A 21089-nucleotide genomic window follows, 5' to 3' on the forward strand; every position below is an offset into this window, starting at 1 on the left:
TGAGGAGGGAGGAGAAAGGGAGAGCAGGAGAGCCTCTGGGCTGACTGTTTTTGAGGGTGCCTGTAACCTAGCACTAGGTGTATGTGGCAAGGTGCTCCAGGGCAGATTCACCTGGGCTACAGTGGAAATGTTGCCTCAGGGAGCTCTGTGACACTGTGGCCCTGTCCTCAGTAGGGAAGCTCTGTAGAAGTGTAGGCTATAAATAACAATAACCTGGACTAGGATAGTGGCAGTGGAGTTAGAGGAAAATAGACACATTCAAGTTATATTTAGGAGTAAAAGAGAATACTTGGTAACATATTGGATGTCTCACTGTATCAAAGGGCTGAGAGATACAGCTGCCCTGTGTCATTTGGGTTTTCACAAAATGCTATTCCAAGAGCTGGGTGTCTGCTAAGTCACAGACACATCACAAACACAAATAATGCCTCACTTAGAGATTTCCAACTTCAGTATAATTCTCAGATTTGGTGTTTTTTCCAAAGTCACCTCAAAGACTTTTGCATTCTGTTTTCATGCCAAGATTCCCAACAGCAACTGCCAAAAAGCTGCAGAAGTAGCATGAAGTAGGGAAGGGACTCCTGTGGAGCCCCAGAAGCTACACTGATTTCACTACACTGATACCTTTAGAACCGGATTGCAGGTCCATTCCAGTAACACTACAGATTATCCTCACATACTTAAGCTCTTAAATGATGGTTTCGCGCAGGAAAAATAGCTGCTAGTATTTAACACAATGCCCACATCTTAGAATGTGCACCACATGGTCAGTTATTACGAGGTCCTGCTTCTCAACCTGAGTTGGCCAGCCTCCCTGATAAACCAGAGTCAGCAGGCACCACAGACAAGGGCTTGCAGCCATGCTGGCCCTCCCTGCAGGGTAGTTGCCTATTCTGTCTTGTAATGGAGCAGCCTGGAGCCTCCTCTCACCAGCACAGCCTCTCCTTGAAGTATAGACATCTTGTGCTGATTGAAAAGAGGTTTATTTGGCATTGTATTAAGCTCACTGCCTTAGGGTAGGACCATGCAGTTCTCAATTATGTTCCTCAGCCTCCAGGTCCCTGTGCTGTGGCTCATGAGAACTCAGGGCATCATGTGTCATCTGGCAGGCTAACAGAGTATGTAAAAGGGCCCCAAACAAACATCTCCCCCTTATCATTCCAGAGGTACTTGTTGAAGGCTTCTCTGATGTAGGTCACTGGGTCAGACTTGGTTTGAAAAAATGAAAAAAGCAGTCAAAATACAAACCTTGACAGGCTTATCTCCATTTGTACTTTGTGAATATATTTTGAATGTTCTGGGAGCTAATTTGAATAGTCATTGTCTTTCCTACTCATGCACTAAACTTTTCTACCTTGCTTAAAGGTTTTACTTGTATCAGTTTTTTATCCAATTTACTGGGAAATTTTTAAATTCAAATTGTATTTATTTTTAGCAATGGGGTATTATTAAGTAGATATTAAAAATCAATTGAATATTTTCTATTCATCACATATTTCTACCAGCATTTAAAGCCTGTGATCTTAAGCTGATGCTAATGATCTGATGGTATTTCTTTTGGCTTGTCTTATTCAGGGGCAAAGGAATATTAATGATGTGTGTTTTGGGGTTCTGTAGGCAAGTGATGAACATATCACTAGGTATGAAACACCACAGCAGCCAGAATCAATTCTATGTATTGAGCAACCCATAGTGAGAAATGTCATCATTTATATTAAGACTTTGATAATGAGACCTGATAAAGGAAGCAAATAAAAAGAATATCATAGACTGTTTTTTTTTGTTTTGAATATAGCTGGAAAAAATTAAAATGTCAGTAAGACCTGATTCAACAGTATGTTGAAACCTATGATCAAGGGGTTTTATTTCTGAAATGAAAATATAGTTTATTACAAGGAAATTTATTATATTCAAAAATTATGAGAAAAAGCTGAAATAATTTCCAAAGATGCCAAAAGGAACTTAATACAATTTAATAGGCATTTATAATTAAATAAAAACTACTAGGGGCTTTGGTTGTGGCTCAGTGGTAGCGTACTTTCCAGGTATGTGTGAGGCACTGGGTTTGATTCTCAACATCACATATAAATAAATAAAATAAAGGTCTAATAACAACTAAGAAAACTTTTAAAAAAGAAAACTGTTAGTGTGTTATTATAGGAAGAATATCACAAAACCCAAAGCAATTTTGAATTTACAGTGCAATACCAGAGGTGATTCCATTAAAGTCAGGAAGAAGACAGTGTTACTCACCATCACTGCTACGTAATTGTGTGCTGAAAAATCAAGTTAATAAGGCAATTTTAAAAGAAAACAAAACCTCCAATATATTAGAAGAGATACACTTTTCATTTTTTCAAATGTTATCATCTTCTTAAAAATCCATGAATATGAACAAAAAATATTAGAAAAATAAAATATTCTTTATAGTAAAAAATTACAAAGTGAATCTTGTGAAATAAAATAGCTTCCTATATACCAGCAACAGTCAGTTAGGAATATGACGGAAGAATCTACTCACAACTACAACAACAAAATAGTAAAATATCTAAGAGTAACTGTAAGTTAAAAAGAATTGTCTAAAATCTATATGAAGAAAGCTGTTCAATGTTACAGAAAGACAAAGAGGAAACTCTGAATAGGTGGAATGGTATACCATGTCCATTGATGAGAAAACTCAAAGTTGTCCAGATGTCAATTTTCTTCCAAACAAATTTTTAAAATTTAAGGCCATTCCATTAAAAATATTCTACATCTGAAATTGCAAAAATTAGCTCGAGATATAGCTCAGTAGCAGAGTACTTGCCTACTGCTCCATATACACAAAGCCCTGGGTTTGATTCCTAGCTTCACAAAAGCGGGGAGGGGATATTATAGAAATTTAAGTGCTACATAAAAGATGAAAAATTAGTGTATAAAACATTTGTACACCCTTCACTTTAATTGTTAACATCCTGCCAACTTTACTTCATCTCACACACATTTGTTTTCTGAGCTGTTTGAATGTAACTTGGAGATATCAAAGTTACAGAGTTACTTGCCTCTAAATACTTCAACTTACTTCTCCTAAGAATTGAGGTATTTGAACACAACCATAGTATCTGTTTCATACTTAGGATGGTTAACGAGAGTTGTATAAAACCATTGGAAACAGTGCTTGTCAGATTTCACTGTGCATCAAGTCACCTGGGAATCTTGCCAAACACAAGTTAGGATTCATCATACCTGAGAAAGGGGCTAAGATTCTACGTTCTAACAAGTTCCTAGATGATGGTGATTCTACTGGTCTGCAGACTATACTTTGAGTTGCAAGGGTCTGCTAAATAGTTTATATGCCATATTCTCCAATGACTCCCCCCTCCACCCCGCCAATGTCATTTTGTAGCCATGTTTTCTGTTTTGTTTTGTTTTCAGTTTAGGATTCATCAAGTTTTACACATTGCAGTTGATTCCCATGTACAACCCATCTTTTCAAATCTAGACTGGTCACTCCACTTCTTCCTTTTTTGAGTGGTAGCTTTGTTACAATCAACCAATATTAATACATTTTTCTTAACTGAAGTCCATAGTTTGCTTAATCAGATTTCTTAAGCTTTAATCTAATATCCTTTTTCTGTTCCAGGATCCCACCCAGGATGCCACATTATCTTTAGTTATAACTTCTCCTCAGACTCCCCTTGGCCACAACAATTTCTCAGACTCTCCTTGTTTCTGATGGTCTTGGTAGTTTTCATGAATACTTGTCAGGTATTTTGTGAAATGTCCTCAGCTGGGATTTGGTTGACATTTCAGACTGAGGTTATAGGGGTTTGTGTGGAAGACTACAGGGGGAAAGTCCCATTCTCATTATTTCATAACAAGGTACATGCTATTAACATTTTTTTTTAGCAGTGAAGTTACTAGTTTCCCCATTTCCATACTGTGCTGTTTGAAAAGAAGTCACTATGCACAGCCCACACTTAACAATGAGAGAGACCTATCCCATATTGTCTGCATAAATTATTTTAAATGCTTCTACATGGGAAATTTGTCTATTCGCCCCCATTTATGTATTTATTCAATCATTTATTTATATTAATAAGCAGTCTTGGATATTTATTTTATATTTTGGGTCATAATCTAAGTACCCTTCAAATTGACCCAGCTTTGACCAGTGTGCTTATCTTTTTTGTGGAAAATGAAAAATATATTCAAATTTTTACATAGAATTGTAAATTGCAAGGACAGCAAAGAACAACAGAGTTAAGGGAGTTACAGAAATCAAGACATTTTTACAAAGCTACAATAGTTAAAACCAGTGTTACTGCAACTATGGAAAAATATACCTGTAGAAAGGAAGAATCTGGAAAGAGTCTCATACATGTATTATCACCTGATTTATAACAAAAGGTTCACAGCATGTGGAGGAAGACTGGTCCTTCCAATAAATGTCCCTAGATCAACTGGATATTCATATGAACCTTTGCACCCATTTCAAGCTGCAGTCATGCATTGCTTAAGGACAGGGATACATTTGAGAAATTCAATATTAGGCTATTCATTGCTGGTGACCATTATAGAATGTACTTACTCCAACTAGGATGGCCACATTACTAGGCAATATAATCTTCTGGGACCACTGCAGTGTGTGCTATCTGTTGTTGAACTGAAGAATTGCTATGCAGCACATGGCTGTATATTCAAAATTCAATTCCAAATGAATCATAGATTAAATGTGGAAGGTGAAATAAATAAAGCTTATTGAAGATAAAATAGAATTATCTTGCAGTCAAGCATTCCTAGAAAAGACACCAAAAGTACAACTCTGAATGAAAGTATTGATAAATAGGATTTCATAAAAATTAAGACCCTATTAAGAGTGTAAAGGCAAGCCACAGAATGGGAAAAATGTTTATAATTCTATTATCTGAGAAAGGACTTGTATTTAGAACATATACAGAACTACACATTGAAATACTGTGTTTTGGTAACATATGTGTAATACCAGAAATGTTTAGGAGGAAAAAGCTAAAAGAATATTTGCCAAGCTAAGCCATTAGTCTTGAGTCTCTCTGGGGGTTATGATTACAGAGAGTTTCACATGCTTTTTTTTTTTTTTTTGGTTGTTATTATTTCTGCAATGAAAATAGCTTTATTTTTTCTGATTATATAAATAATTCATAGTCACTGCAAAACAATTTGTTAACAATATATTCAATATGGGAAGGAAAGTGCTTGAAATCCTATTACTCTCCTGCCTTCTCCTCACACTTTCATCACTTCTGAACACAAATACTTACATATAGTTTTCATTTTTGTACATGTACAGTTGTTTGTTGGTCAATTTCTTCTCCTTTCTTGTTCTGATTCTTTGTTTTATTAGATCACAGCTTGTCTGTATCAGCATGTACAATTTATAAATTCTTTCATATCTGCAAATAGCATTCTTTACATTTTGAAATAATTCAAACATAAAATATAGAAAAAACATAATGAACATCCAGGAGCCATGCATTCCAGTTTAAAGAATAAAACTTTACACATAGAGTTGATTTCCTCTACTCTTTCTTCCCAGTCTCTTCCCTCTGTTCCTCTAAAGAAGAAACCGTTATCCCAGATTTGGTGCAGATTATTCCTATGCGCATCTTCATATACATATTAAATACATGTATCCCTCAAATATATATATTATGTTTCCTGCATGTTTAAACTTAAATATGGTATCACATTGAACATGTTTTGGGGCAATGTATTGTCTTCATTCAACATGTGAGATTTATCCATCTTGATACATACATTCCAGAGCCTTTCACTTTAATCTCAATAAATCTGAAAGAGAAAAAGAGGAGAAATAGATGGGGGAAAAAAGTACCAATGTTCATGAAGTGGTTAGGAACTTAATATTTCAATGGGCTGTATTTGAGTTTAATATTAATTCTTTCATTTACTGTATATTTATTGAGAGCCAGATACTGTGAAAGGCTCTGAAGACAAAATGATGAGCAAAAAAATGATGATGTCCTTACAGTCTGCTTATTAAATAAGGGTCAGACATCAATCTAATGATCATACTTATTTATTAATTACACTGTATTGATTGAGATCTCTCTGAGTTGTGGAGACAGACCTAAGAGTCTGAGGAAATTAGGGCTGCTAGAATTTGCAAGACAGAATTGGAAAGGAGAGAGCTGCAGAAAGAGAACTTCATAGACCTGTAAAAGATCTCTCTTATTTAAAAATACAAATTAAACCATTAGAACTAAAAACTACAATGCTTGAGATAAAAAATACATTGAATGGGATTGACAACAGAGTAAACACTGAAAAAGACAAAAAAATTAATAAATCTGAAGATAAAACAATAGAAATTATTCAAATAAACACAGAAAAAAGAAACGATTTTTTTTCTAGTAGTGGGGACTAAACCCAGGGTTGCTTCACCACTGAGCTACATCTTGGACCTTTAAAAAATGTTTGATGTGAGACAGGGACTTATTAAGTTTCCAAGGCTGACATTGAACTTACAATCTTTCTGCCTTAGTCTCTCAAGTAGCTGGGGTTCAAGCATGTTCCACTATGCCCAGTAGGAAAAAAATATTTTAAAAAATGGACAAATCATGAGTGAGCTGTGGGGCAACTTCAAGTAACATAATCCACACATAATTGAAGTTTTCCAAAAGAAAAGGTGGAGGGATGAACAGGAAAAACTTACTTAAAGAAATGGTCAAAAGATTTTCAAATTTTTGGAAAACTATAAACCTCATATCCAAGTAGCTCAATAAACTCCAAATACATGGAATGTGAAAAAAAAAACTTAAAGCACATAATAGTCAAATTTTTAAAAAATCAGAAAACGAGAACTTCTTAAGAGAAACTAAGAAATAAGGACATGTTGTATACAGAACAACAAACATGACTCCACATTTCTTGCCAACAATGCAATTAAAAGGCAGTGGGGCAGCATCTTTAACTGTTGAGTATCAGCTTAGAATTCTACAACCAATCAAAGTAACTTTCCAAAGCAAAGGTCTTTACTATTTCAGACAGGGCAAAGATATCTCCTCTTACTACTTCTATTTAACATTATACTTAAGGCTGTAAGCAGTGTAATAAGGTAAGAAATATAAAATCCAATGAAATCTACTGGAAGCATTAAGTCAGTTTACTAAGATTGTAAGATATAAGATTGATACACAAAAATCAACTACACTTCTATATGCTAACAATGAAAAATGAGGAATTGGATTTTCAATTTTTAATTTAATCAATCAATTAATTAAAGTTTGTGGTACTAGGGATTGAATCCAGGGATGTATTATCACTGAACTACAACACTAGCCTTTTTAATTTTATTTTGAGACAAGACCTCTCTAAGTTACCCAAGCAGGCCTTGAATTTGTGATCTTCCTGCCTCAGCCTCCTAGGCAGATGTGATTACTGGTGTGCACCACCATGCCTGGCTCATAAATTGAAAAAAAAAGACATTTAAAGTAGCACACAATGTGAAATATGAAACATTTAGGGATAAATCTGAAAAATTCCTATAATACCTATACATATTAATAAAATTTGTATGAGACCTACACACCAAAAACTCTAAAACTTTGCTGAGATAAAATAAAGAAGATCTAAATAAATGGAAAGATACCATGCTCATGGGTTGGAAGATTCAACATTCTTAAAATGTCATTTTTCCACAAAGTGATTTACCAATTCAATGCAATCTAATAAAAAAAAAAGTCTCAATTGCCTTTTTTTGTAGAAACTGTCAAGCTGACTTTAAATCTACATGGCACCAAGGAGCTATAATAGCCAAAACAGCATTATAAAAGAACAAAGTTAGAGGACTAATAATTGATTTTAAAACTTACATAAAACTATAGTAATTAAAAAGCTATAGTAATTAATACAGTGGTATTGGTATAAAGACAGACAAATAGATCCCACTGGTACAGAAAAGACAGTCCAGAAAGAAACTGATGACCATATCTATATTATGACCATCATCTCCATGTATACATGGAGGGAGAGAGACTGATTTTTGACAGTTATAACAGCAATACACAAAGGCAAAGAATTGACTTTTCAAAGAATGGTCTTGGAAATCAGGTAAAAAAATGGCCTTGGAAATATTGGATATCTTTTCAGAGAGAAAAAGAAAAGAAAGAATTTAGATTTATACTTAATACAAATATTAACTCAAAATGAATCATAGGCCTAAATGTAAAACCTAAGACTATGTAATTCTAGAAGAAAACATAAGAGAAAATGTCTGATCTTGGGCTAGGAAAAGATTTCTTAAATACATGTTCCAAGAGCCAACAATCATCATCTCTTCTGAGAAATCCCAACTTTGGCTCATGAATAGTTGTTTTGTGCATGCATTCTTCTTGAATACTTCACACATGTTGTAAATCAAATTACACTGTATCTGTTTTTTTTCCTCCATTGAGCATCCCTTAAGTAGAGATCACATTGTGATCACTTTAATGTCCCAAAGTCCAATAAATGTTAATTACATGATGTCTCTGACACCAAGCTTTTGGGGAGAAAATCTTCTCTAGGAGCCTCCTACTATTTCCCTCATATCTCATTAGCCATCATTGGGCTGTAGGGTCACCCCTGAGCAAATCCCTAGCAGAGGTTATGGACTCACTGTGATTCACTTTGGTCAAACTCTGTTTAGAGACAGGCTGACCTTCTCCAAGGAACCATGGCTATTGTGCAGTCTTGACATGGAGCCCACCACAGAGAACCTGACGGAAACGTGATGGCAGAGTTGGTGACACTGACCAGTCCGCTTCATTTCCATTGTGAAGGCACAATTTCCAAACAGCCTTATCTTACGTTTAGATTTTGGGAGGAAAAACTGTTAGCACTTTATTTAAAAACACAAAGACTAGCACAGCCCTGCTACAATAAGGAGAGTGAAATCATCCCTCTTGAACAACAAGACATCACACTGAGCTTTTTATAGTCTTTTGCACAATGCATCCGTACAAAGAAATGTGGAAAGCTTTTCTGCTGAATCATTTACATCAATTCATACAATTTTGAATATTCATTAATTTCCACAATAGCCATTGTTTTAGAACTTATGTTATTATATCAACATTCTTCACAAGTCTTAAAACTAAATCAAACATAAATATCTTTATTGTAAATGTCAGAAGAAAAAGAAAAGCTAGCCAGTGCTGCGGGTACTGGGAGTTTGTATTTTCTCTGTGGATATAGGAGCTTAGGGGAAATACAGGGCAAGAAAGAAATGTGTAAATGTTGAGCTTAACGAATCTGGTCAGCAAGCATTTCTCTGAGAAACTTAGTTTCTTTTCTTAAAGGAGAAATTCATATTTCAGATTTTTATGTGTTTCTGTTGGCTGGCTTGATTTATTTGATTTCATATCATTAAACATAGTCTTATGTTTTTCTTCCTCACTTTGAAGGTCAGGCACTTCCCTGACAACTTCAGGATATGGAAGCATGGGAAGCAGCCCCTGGGTCCAGAATACTTGAAAGAACAATTCAGTTCTTAGGTCTAGGGACAAGCAAATGGGGAGACAAGGAGAATCAAAAGCTCCATTTTCATTTTCTCTCCCCAACCCTAACAAGATTTATGCCTTTAGAGTCCTGAGAAACACTACAGATAAGCTGGACTCAGCTGTTCTTCCTCTACTCCATATGTCAAAGGGAACTCTCCCAACTCAAACACAACTTACTTGACCACCTATTTTCCCTCAGATCAGTCTAGAAACTTCCAAACGGGCCAACACTGCCCTCACTGACCCATGAGGTTCAATTGGCCCTTCTCATTTTGACCTGAGCTGTGCCAGTAACCAGTAGAGTTGACATCACTTGGGACCAAAGGGTCATCAGTTGGTGGGCTTTACAGCTTCAGTTGTCTTTGTGAAGTAGGAGAAGGTACAACCTCAAGAAGAGACTCCATGAGAACCTTTCCAGCCTAGTGGCCATTTCTTATGCTAGAATTCAGAGGAGACCAACTGAGGCAAAAGCTGTCTTCTGAGTCCCATACTTTTCCATGGATCCCAGTGTCTTCAGATGGGCAGACTACGCGCTGGACCTTTTATACAGAGCAGCAGATCTGGAGGCCAGAGTCTATCAGTTATCAATTCTTTTCACCAATAATCCAGGATTATTCAGTGGTAGACTGACCATATCATATTCTCCAAGTGGCTATATTGTTTCACAAAAGGTTGTGGCTTGGAGATGTTGTACTGTAGTCTCCTTTGTGCCAGAGGGAAGATGAGCTGGACTACATGAATCTGGAAGATCTTCAACAATAATATGAGGACAAGTGTAGTTGGTTGTAACTGTTATATTCTGTGTAGATGTTAACAATTGTCCCAATTTCCTATAGCACTCAAAGGCTTATGAAAATAATTTACAGTATTTTCATAATCAAGATGTAGGATGAAATAACTATTATTTCAGAGGAAAGTGAAATTACATTGAGGGCCATAGCTAACATTCTGTGGGAAATCCAATGTTTATACTCTATCTTCTCTTCAAAAATTCCTCTTGTCTTGGGCTCACTGACACCCAGGAGGCTCTGAATGTTCCTCTTACTCTGCTCTTGGCCCTAATCATGAGTTTCCTGAGGGTAGCTCTTCCACTTTTCTGTTTAAATGTCTTCCTTGTCCATCACCATTGCCAGATAAATACAAATGTTTCTTGCAGACTGTCTGCTTATCATGTGGGAAGCCAAGGGAAAAAGACCAGTCCTAAGGAGAATTCTGAGAGTTCACCCATCAGGCCGAGGGAAATACATGAGGCAGAGATGAGCCTTTACTCCTTTGATCTCTCTCAACGCACTCTCCACATCTTCCCTCCTCATAGGAGTTAGTGGGTGTGGGTGTGGATCTCCTTGGTAGGCAATGAGGAAGACCACAGGCAACAACTTGGCATTCATCAATCATTTTTAACCAACAGTTCTTCCTTTCTCTTCTTGTTCAGGAACTTATAAAACATTAAATAGTTACCAGAAAATAGTTACCAGAAAAACTCACTTTAGAAGTGTGTTGATTTTTTTCTTCCTTATACATGGACCAAAATTTTTGAAATGTTTGTTATTTTTGTCTTCTGCTTCTGGGGTGGGGCCTCAATTCTTTTTTTTAAATAGTTTTAGATGGACAGAATGCCTTTATTTCATTTGTTTATATTTATACAGTGCTAGGGATGGAATCCAGTGTCTCTCATGTGCTAGGCAAGCACTCTGCCACTGAGCTACAGCCTCATCCCAGGGCCTCACTTCTGGTTATACAAGTTAAGGGCAAGAAAAGAGAGGATGAGACCTCTGGAATGTAAGTTAAAAAAAATTCCATGAGCCTTCATAGGTTGAGCCTTCATAGGTAACCAATGAGCACCACAACACATTATCTCATCACACAGAGATACAAAAGGTAAGTGGTTTATTTGTTTTAGTTTAAAGAGAATATTGTGACAATTTCTGTGCTAATACATTTTTAAATATTTGTATAATGGATGATTTTAAGGAAAATACAAATTTAAAAATAGAATTGGGTATATTTTCAAAAGAACCAAAGAAAGGCATGAGACTTGTATGGTATAATTGTGCAAAATACTAGTCAAGGAGGGTAATAGAACAGTATAAAAGCCCAGAAGTGTGTGTGTGTGTGTGTGTGTGTGTGTGTGAGAGAGAGAGAGAGAGAGAGAGAGAGAGAGAGAGAGAGAGAGAGATCTTATAAAAGATCACATTTTAAAAAGTGTTAAATGGGTGAAGTACTCAAAAATTCATATGGTATAGTTGACTAATTATGAGAAAGCAAAGTTGGAGCTTTATCTTACAAAACACAACTGAATAAATTTATACTGGGTTAAATTTTCATATAAAAAACAAAATCAAGATTTGGTCTTCAGTGAATGTAGACTATCTTATGCCAAATTAACCCTTCTGATTATTGCAATTATAAACTGTAGATATAATAATACAACTTTTTGAAGACCTTGTGGAGAAGCCAAAAATGAAGCAGAAATTAAAGGGTACTCAATCCTTTAGGGATATCTTTCTGGGTGATATCCACATTTATTTGGTGTTTCCTTTGGAAAGAGTCCCCACTTCTGTGTTACAAAGAGAAAAAAAGTTTTTGAGCATAAAGCAACTGTTTTATTAAGCTAAATCGGAGGTGGAATTTTATGGATTTCCAGAGATGCTAGAAATTAAAGATGGAAGTTGTAGAAAGAAGGAAACTATGAAGCAGAAATCTCTGTATAAAACTTCCTCCCAACCCTTAGCCATCTCTGTAAATGTGTGTGAAAGGTCAGGAATCAAATGCAGTAAGTAGAAGGTGGGAGGGCAAGGTAGGGGGAGAAATTTAAACACATGTCAGCATCTAGGAGAGGGGCTTTCCTTCGACTTCCCCAGAAGAGCCAGGTCCTGGGAATAAGGATTATGTAAGGATTAAGGACTTCACTTAAGAACAAAGGGTGAGACTGAAATAAACCCATTCTAATAAAGCTTAAAAACCAAGTCTCCAGAAGAACAAAGTGATCTTCCAGTGATTTAACTGCTACTGGAACAAGCCCAATTCTTTGTCTTCACTTCAAAGAGGCAGAATCCACCATCTCCTACAATGCTATCTATAATTCAAATGTGTTATTTAGCTTTTTCTTGCTGTGACCAAAATAACCTGACAGGACCACATAAACATCTTAAAGGAGGAAAGATTTATTTTGGCTCATGGTTTCAGAGGTTTCCACCCATGGTTGGCTCCATTGCTTTGGGCCTAAGGTACAGCAGAAGATCATGGCATAGAATAGGACAGTTGCTTAGCTCTGTGATAACCAGGAAGGAAAGCACGAGAGAGAGAGAGAGAGAGAGAGAGAGAGAGAGAGAGAGAGAGAGAGAGAGAGAGAGAGAGAGACCAGGGACAAGAAATTACCTTCTAGGATGCACTCCCAGCACTCTCAGTGACCTGCTTCCTCCAACCATGCTCCACCACCTACTGTTTCCATCACTTCCCAGTAGTCCATTCAGCTATCAATGGATTAATTTACTGATGAGGTCAGAGCCCTCATAGTCCAATAACAGTCCAATAACTTCCCCAAAACCCCATCTCTGACCATTGCTGCATTGGGGACCAAACTTCAATTACTGAGCCTTTGATGGACAATTCCAGATCCAAAAAAGCAACAGGATATACAATAGAAAAATTACCAGATATGTGAAGAAGTAGGAAAATGTGACCCATAGTAAAAAGAAAATATGGTAATTAGAGAGACACAGACAATCCAGACATTTGAGTAACAGACGGGAATCTTTAAATACCTATCAAAAATATGCTAAAGAATTTATAGTGAAAGAGCAATATAATGGTGAAAAACATGGAACTCTGAACAAAATTTCTAACATTTAGAACTGAGAAAGCAAAATTCATATTCATATAAACACTGATATTACAAAGTACAGGATAAGAGGGAAGGGAAGAGGAAACAAAACTCTCTACAAATCCTGTTAATACTGTCTCACTCAACAAGACTGTAATGCTTGGTCCTGTATTTAATCACTCATATAATAAACTACAAATAAATTCTTCTCTGGAAGGCACACTGCTCCTCTTTGATATGGTAGGGAAAAAGGAATGGAAGACTTGGGGGAGGGGATGTTATTCTTTTAGCAGATCCTCTCATTCTTTATAGATATTCCTGCACTGTTAATAAAAAGTAAACATACATGCTTTTCTCTGAAGCACTTTTTAAAAATTCTAAGGATGAGATGGCTGAAATCTCAAAGTACCTTTAAATACATTGTTGTCCATTCCCTGACCTTTCAGTGTGTTATTTCTTGGTTGTTTTCTGGATCAATGCCATTCTCTGTTTGTGAGCTTCTGTGGTGCAAGCTTTATTTGTAGGGTTGTATTTCTTCAGAGCCAAATCCTAGGATCCGCATATTCCACCAGCATTCTGTATGTAGTTGGACATCTTTTGCATCCAGTATGCTGGATTTACAATGCCAAGCAATCTGTCAGGCTGCTATCTTCACACTCTCAATTGCAATCATCAGCAACCTGCAGCAGCATCTCCTCCACATCTTCATCCAACTGCTCATTTGGATCCACTTCTCTTATTAAGTCCTGTAATTTCTTCTTGGTCAATATCTGATTGTTTTCAGGAATAAGACTACCTCCTGTCCCAGGGGTGCCTGAAATTTTTACCACTGTAGTGCTATTGGCCATGGAGCTTTGTAGAAGAGTGCTGGCTGGTTCCTGTTTTATGGATGAGAAATTGAAGAGGTTGATTAGTGTTGAGGGGCCAAATTGGTCTGTAATCTGCTGAGCTTTGGACTTCAACTTATAGAGCTTACCAAGATCCTGTTTACTTTTGGAGCTGTGAGGACCAAGACCAATCAAAGGCAGCAGCATATATCTCTCCATGATACATGGAGACTGCTCCAGTGAAGCTTTCACCTCTATAATAATGAATTTTTAAGAAGTCTTTCAGAAGGAATTAACAGATTTAAATATGTAAAGGAAGATATCAATGACCTTGAAGACAGATCAGTAGAAACCATCCCAACTGAAGTACACAAAGAAAAAGATTGGGGGGAAAAATTGAACAAAGTCTCAATGACCTGTTGGATAGCTCCAAGGAATCTCTAACTAGGGTTCCAGAAGAAGAAAGAATGGGGCAGAAAGTATATTTAAAGAAATCATGGACAAAATCTTTCCAGATTTGATTTAAAACATTTACTTAAAAATCCAAGAATCTGGGGGGGCTGGGGCTATAGCTCAGTGGCAGAGTACTTGCCTACTGCGTGTGAGGCACTGGGTTCAATCCTTAGCACCGCATAAAAATAATTAAAATAAAGGCATGCTGTCCATCTACAACTATAGCAAGAATTTTTTTTAAATACAAGAATCTCACTGAACCCCAAGCAGAAAAATTACAAAGAAAATAACACTTAGGTAGATCATGATTCTGAAAACCAAAGGTCAAGAGAACATCTTAAAAGCATCCAGAAGAAGCAGGCACATTGCAGACAGAAGAGCGATGAATGATAAGAATGACAGTGACTTCACAACATAAGACCATCGAAGAACCTTTTTAGAGTGCTGAAGAGAAAAATAACAGAAGCATTTACTGGGAGTTCCATGCTCAGCAAAATATCTTTTAAAGTTAATTTTATAATGAAGACATTTCATATAATTAAAAGCTGAGTAAATTCATCACTAGCAAATTTGTAGTACAAGAAATATCAAAGGAACGAGGCTCAGTGGTGCATACCTATAATCCCAATGGTTCAGGAGGCTGAGGCAGGAGGATCATAAGTTCAAAGCCAGCCTCAGCAAAAGCAAGGTGCTAAGCAACTCAGTAAGACCCTGTCTCTAAATAAAATACAAAAAAAAAAAAAAAATCAGGCTGGGGTTGTGTTTCAGTGGCTGAGTACCCCTGAATTCAATTCCCGGTACCCAGAAAAAAGAAAATACCAAAGGAAATTTTGGCTGAAGGCAAATGATAATGAGAAGGAAACTTTGAGATCCAGAAATAAATGAAGAGTACGGAAAACTATAGATACATGTAGATTATATTTATCAATATAAAGACTACTTTTTCTTACTTTTATTCAATTCTTTATTAAAATAGTTGACTACTTAAAGCAAAATAGCAATGTACTGTTGTGTTTATAGTTCATATACAAGTAAAATATATGATGACAATTACATACATGATAGGAGTATTAGTTCAAAAGAATTATCCAGTTGAAATGTTCTTATATTGCAGGAGAAGTGTTATAATATTAGACAATATTATAGACAGTAGTAAGCTAACAGTGCTTTTGGTAATCCTTACAGTGATCACTAAAAACATAATACCAAAGACAGAACCAAAAATAGTCTTAACAATACTTAAAGAGAAACATTTTCTAGGTACTAGGGGTTGAACCCAGGGGAACTTTACCACTGAGCTATATTCCTGCCTTTATTTTTTATTTTGAGATAGGTCTCACTGTGTTGCCCAAGTTGGCCCTGAACTTGTGATCCTCCTGCCTCAACCTCCCAAGGAGCTGAGATTATAGGTGTGTGCCACTATGACTGACTGATGTAAAGAAAATTTATTTAGTGCTCTTAAATAAGTATTAATAATTTAAGAAATGAACATAAAATCATCATTTTTATTAAAAGGTTTTTTGCCACTTTCCATCAAAAAAAGTTAATTTACAAAAATCAGTAGTCTTAGTAGGCTTGAGGTCTATGCTTAAATGTTTTGTCAAAAGATCAAAGCTCACATGCTCTGAAATATGACTTATCTAACAGAAATTTGTATTGTCCCCCAAAGTAGTAAAATACTGCATTCTATTGCTTTTAGAGTTACTATGTATCCCCAAAATCAGGTTCTAATAGAAAAGTATATTTTGTACTTTGAAGTGTGTGAAGCTGTTTTTGGTGAGAAATAATTAGTTGATTTTACAAGGATTAGGTGTGTTAGTTTCAGGGTTGTTTGTTTGGTGCATATTACTACAAAGGTAGTGATATATTTCCATGGTCCAACTCTTTGGGAAAACTGTTATATAGATGTATTAGTTAAAATTTAATTGCAAATGAGTTTCAAAAGACAGGAACTTTTCATTACAAGGAAAAATATGATAGATTTTATTAATAAAGTAATATTTTGGTAAAGAATATTACTAATGCAAAAGAAAGCAGGGTCAGAGGAAAATCGAGAGAGAACAAATAGAAATCAAATAGCTTGAAACAAACTGTATCTATATACAGTAAATGTACATGAATTGAACACTCTCATTACAAATCAAGAGATGGAAGCCTGTAATCTCAACTACTTGGGAGGTTGAGGTAGGAGAATTGCAAGTTTGAGGCCAGCCTGGGCAACATAGTGAGACCTATCTCAAAAGAGCTGAGTTGTAGCTCCATGGTAGAGCCCTTGCCTAGCATGCCTGAGGTCGGTTTAATCTCCAGTAGCACAAAACCTAGAGATGATCAAGACCCAACTATGTACTGTTCAAAAAAGAATTTAAATATGAAAGCACAGGTAGGTTTAAAATGGAAGATATGTTTTAAAAAGCTAAGCATAAATAAGAAAGCTGGTATTATAATATTAATATCAGATGAAGTAAAATTCAAAATAAGGACAACTATAAGAAAGAGAAATGTCACTTTAAAATGATGACAGAATCCATTTATTCAGCAGATATGACAACCCTCATGCATGAAAATCAAAACCAGAAAAATACTCAAATTAAATTTTAAGTGAATGTTTATCAAATCTCAGGATGGTAAAGCCTATTAAACAAATACGCAAAGACGGATTCCTTAAAGGAAAGATTTGATCTCATAAATATATAAACTTTGATACATTAAAAAAATAGATAACAATAAAAGTAATGAGAAAAATTATGATAAATATGAAGGGCAAAAGCTCTCTGGAGAGAATCCAGTGACATTTATAAATCAAGGCTTTAGTCATTTCAAAGGTCTGTATGTGACTCCATCCCTAGGTTGACAATGCATTTGTTTACCTGTTAGCTAATGCCATTTAACAGGCAATCCTGAAACTTGGTTGCTTAAAACAACAAATATGTATTATTTCTTGGAATTTGCAGCATAGACGAGTGGTTCTAGTCTGGGCTGGGCTTGGCTAATCTCAGGAGGTTCAATCGTGTCTGCCGTCATTTGACAGGTCATTTGTGAGACATCCTAGGCCTAGCCCAGCCACATCAATTCAGATCAGAGTCACCAATCCAGCCAACATATAGAATTGTGAGATAATAAATGTTTGCTATTTGAAGCCAACAAGGTTGATATGGTTTGCTATGTAGCAAAAGTTAAGAATACACCTTGTCAGGAAAAAAAAAAGTTTCTAACTACTCCTAAAGATATATAATGAACAAGATGATCACACATGAGAGAAAAATAAGAATGTCCATCCCTTAAAGAATCTATAATCTTGTAGTAGAAATAGAAGTAAATACACAATTAGCTGCATGTTTTACTACAATCATTACAAAAATGCATTTGGGAAGAGAGGTGAGCAAGAAATTCTCTTCATTACTTGGAGTGTAGGTTAGATTTATAGAAGCATCTTAGCCTTCCATTATATTTCATACTGGACTTATTTTCCTTCTAATCTGAAGCTTTGTAAACTTTCTTTTAGAGTAGAAAGAACTAACCAAACTCAGGGGAGACTTAAAATCATCCATTAGGATGCAGGAAAAACTATAACTTCTTTATATTTATTTTTATTGCATCTTTTAAAAATTTATGTTTTGTTTAAATTTTATTATAAACAAAATATATTAGTTCAGTACTATAAACATAAATTTTTAAAATTTATAAATGTCCCAAATAACTTTTACTGATAGCATGATAGACACCTGGAGACCCCTCATGTAAATATGCCTCTATATCTCTCTGTCAGACATCACAACACACAGAATATGAATCTCATTCTATCTCATCTTCACAGGAATTTTCCTCAGGTACTATAGTCCTCAGGTCCCACCCTTCTCTGCTCCTTCCCAGAAAACTTTTTTTCTCATGGGCCGTAGAGGTCACCCTGCAATCAGTAGCTGACTGAGCACTAACTACGGTGCTAGGCTCTGGGTGTACTTAAGGAATGAACAGGTCATCGCTCTTACCCTAATGGCACTTATGAGCTCTCTTGTCCCATTACCTCATATCTCTTCCTGGAAAAAAAATAAGTCCACCCTCATGACACAGAAGCCCACCTCCTGAAGCTGAAGCTTTGATGAATCAGCAAACAGGATGTGGAGAGGGAGAAGGGAAAACCTGCTGGGATGTCCCTGAAAAAGAAGGGCAAATAAAAACGTTTCTCGCCTCCTGACACTGCCTTACTCCACAGCTGGGCCCCGCCTTTTCCTAGTCACTCACTGCTACTGAAGACAGCAGGTAGGAGACAGAGGGACAGCTTCAAAAGACAGAGGTATCAGCAAAAATGCCACCTCCCCCACTTTCATCCTTTTCTTCCCTCAGAGGAAGGTGAAGCCAGGGGAGCTCACTGGTACCTGATGATACCCACAGCTGAATACTTTCAATGGTGGAAAGAGAGCCCTCCTGCCCACCATCGGGAACAAGGGAGGGAAGAAAGGAAGTTGGTGTTCTGAAGGAGGGGTAAAGAAGAAGCAGGAAGGCTGTGCCTGCTGTTTGGATGGCACCAGTTTCTCTCTGTCTCTTTTTGAAGGTTGCAAATGGTTCCTGAACCTCCTGAACCACTCCACCACTCTCTTCCTGTTTTCCATGCTTTCCCCCATTTCTTCTTTTTTTGTTTCTCCTGAAGCCCAAACCTGTGCCAGAGATGAAAGAAAGAAAACATCTTCTTATAATATCCTTTACAGGATGCATTTGGTGAAAGCTGGTAGAAAAGGGACAAATGAGTTGACTTCATTTTCTTCCTGTGTATCATAGTTTGGGGGCTGTGTCTCATAGTTTGAGGTACTGCTAATTGTACATCATGGTATATGAGTTGGAGGGTACCATGGAGAAGAGTGGACATCACCCAAGGACTCTGCCTCTTCTTCTGGGGAAAGGGTCATTATGTTTGGGCTCCACACAGGACAGTTTTATCATGTTAGGTGGAAATATGACCCTGCTGTTCATGACTTAAGGAGATGTGTATGGATACCAGGGAATGGATAGCTCATGGAATGGACAACGGGTTAACTTGTGGTGGTTAATTTTATGTGTTGGCTTGGCTTGGCCATGGTGCCCAAGTATTTGGCCAAACAGGTAGTTTTGGGATGAGGTTAGCATTTAAATTGTTGGATTTTCAGTTAACAGATTACTCTCCATAGTTAAGTGTGGACCTCATCCGATCAGGCAAAGATCTTAATAAAACCTTCCCTAAACAAGGAGGAACTCTGCCAGCAGACTGCCTTTGGACTCAGGCTGTAACTTTTTCATGGTCTCCAGCCTTTCAAATCCACAATCATGTGAGCACCTTAAAATAAATTTCTCTCCCTCTCACTCTCTGATTCTCTCCCTCTCTCTCCCACCTCTGTCTGCTCTCACCTGCTACATGTAGCAAGTTTACCCCAAAACCCACAAAAACAAAAGCAGCAGAAATTGAGGATGAGGTAAGGAGTTGGGGAGGGGAAAGTAGAAGGAGAAACTACAGAATTGAAAAAAAAAACAAGAAAGAAAAAAGGTCACAGATTGAAAATCATATCAACAAAGTGTCCAGAAAAGTTAACATCAAAAGAAACACCAAGACATAACTTCTTCAACATTTTAAACTCCAGGGAAAAATAAATTGGCACATAAACAAGCAGAAAAATGTGAGTCATGTTCAAAGGAGCAAGTCCGCAAGTCTAGCTCTGGATTTCTCACCTCTCAATAGCAATTGAAAAGGAGGTGGGTGGTATCTTCCTCTGAAGACTGAATGGGAATTTGTGACTTAAAAGTGACCTGCCACATCTAGTTTTCTAGTTTTCATTTAGGCAGGAAGACAACAGTTTTTCACATTGCCTAAACTTAGAACTTTGGCAGCCAACATTCTTTATGTCAAAGAGGTTCAAAGAAGCATCTTAAGATATTAAAAGTTGTAATTAGATAAAAAATACTTTGGTATAGTCAGTTTTATTGAAAAGAATACAAAAGAATTTCCAAATGCTCTCAAAAAAGTAATTGATTTTGCTATAAATTTTGAAATCAGTAACACCTAAAAGCAAATAAAGCATTAAAGCAATATAAAAGGGGAAAAATGAAAAAGGAGGGAGTATTTGGTTTTTTAGATTATGAACAGAAAAAGTTAAAAGAAGTGGCAAGCAGTGTAGACCCAAGGGACAATGTTGGTTGTCTTCTAAGAAGAGTTACCCTTAGATTACTATTAACTCAATAGCAATAAAATTAAGAATGGCCATAAAATATTTTAAGCTATTAAACAGAATTTTAAAGATTATTTTTTAAAATGGAAAGAAAGCCAGTGTGTGAGGGAGGTGGTGGCCTTCCAGCCACTGTGTGGCTTCACTTTAGGTAGAGAAGAGCTGTGACCAGATTTGCATTATGATATCAAAAGTGTAAATGAATCTTTCCTATTGCTTCATTTACACTTCTGGCCTTCACCAGAACTAATATTGAGATTAGTATGTGAGTTGGTGGCAT

The 21089-nt window shown here is 36.4% G+C and overlaps 1 protein-coding gene across 8 annotated transcripts in view; it reads right to left on the minus strand.

Annotated features, from left to right (window-relative positions):
- Positions 1–21089, minus strand: part of Nrl (neural retina leucine zipper) — a 283758-nt gene that overhangs the window by 38101 nt on the left and 224568 nt on the right. For 2 of the 8 annotated variants that reach the window (XR_011706579.1, XR_011706574.1), the window contains one exon: positions 9070–14219. The exons of 5 other annotated variants lie outside the window; for them this stretch is intronic. The gene's annotated coding sequence lies outside the window, so the exon portion shown is untranslated. Of the gene's footprint in view, positions 1–4881; positions 5809–9069; positions 14220–21089 lie in introns of those variants that run through there. One more of the 8 variants, XR_011706575.1, reaches the window with a different exon arrangement.

Source organism: Marmota flaviventris, chromosome 2 (assembly GCF_047511675.1).
Source record: "Marmota flaviventris isolate mMarFla1 chromosome 2, mMarFla1.hap1, whole genome shotgun sequence".
Lineage (NCBI taxonomy): Eukaryota > Metazoa > Chordata > Mammalia > Rodentia > Sciuridae > Marmota > Marmota flaviventris.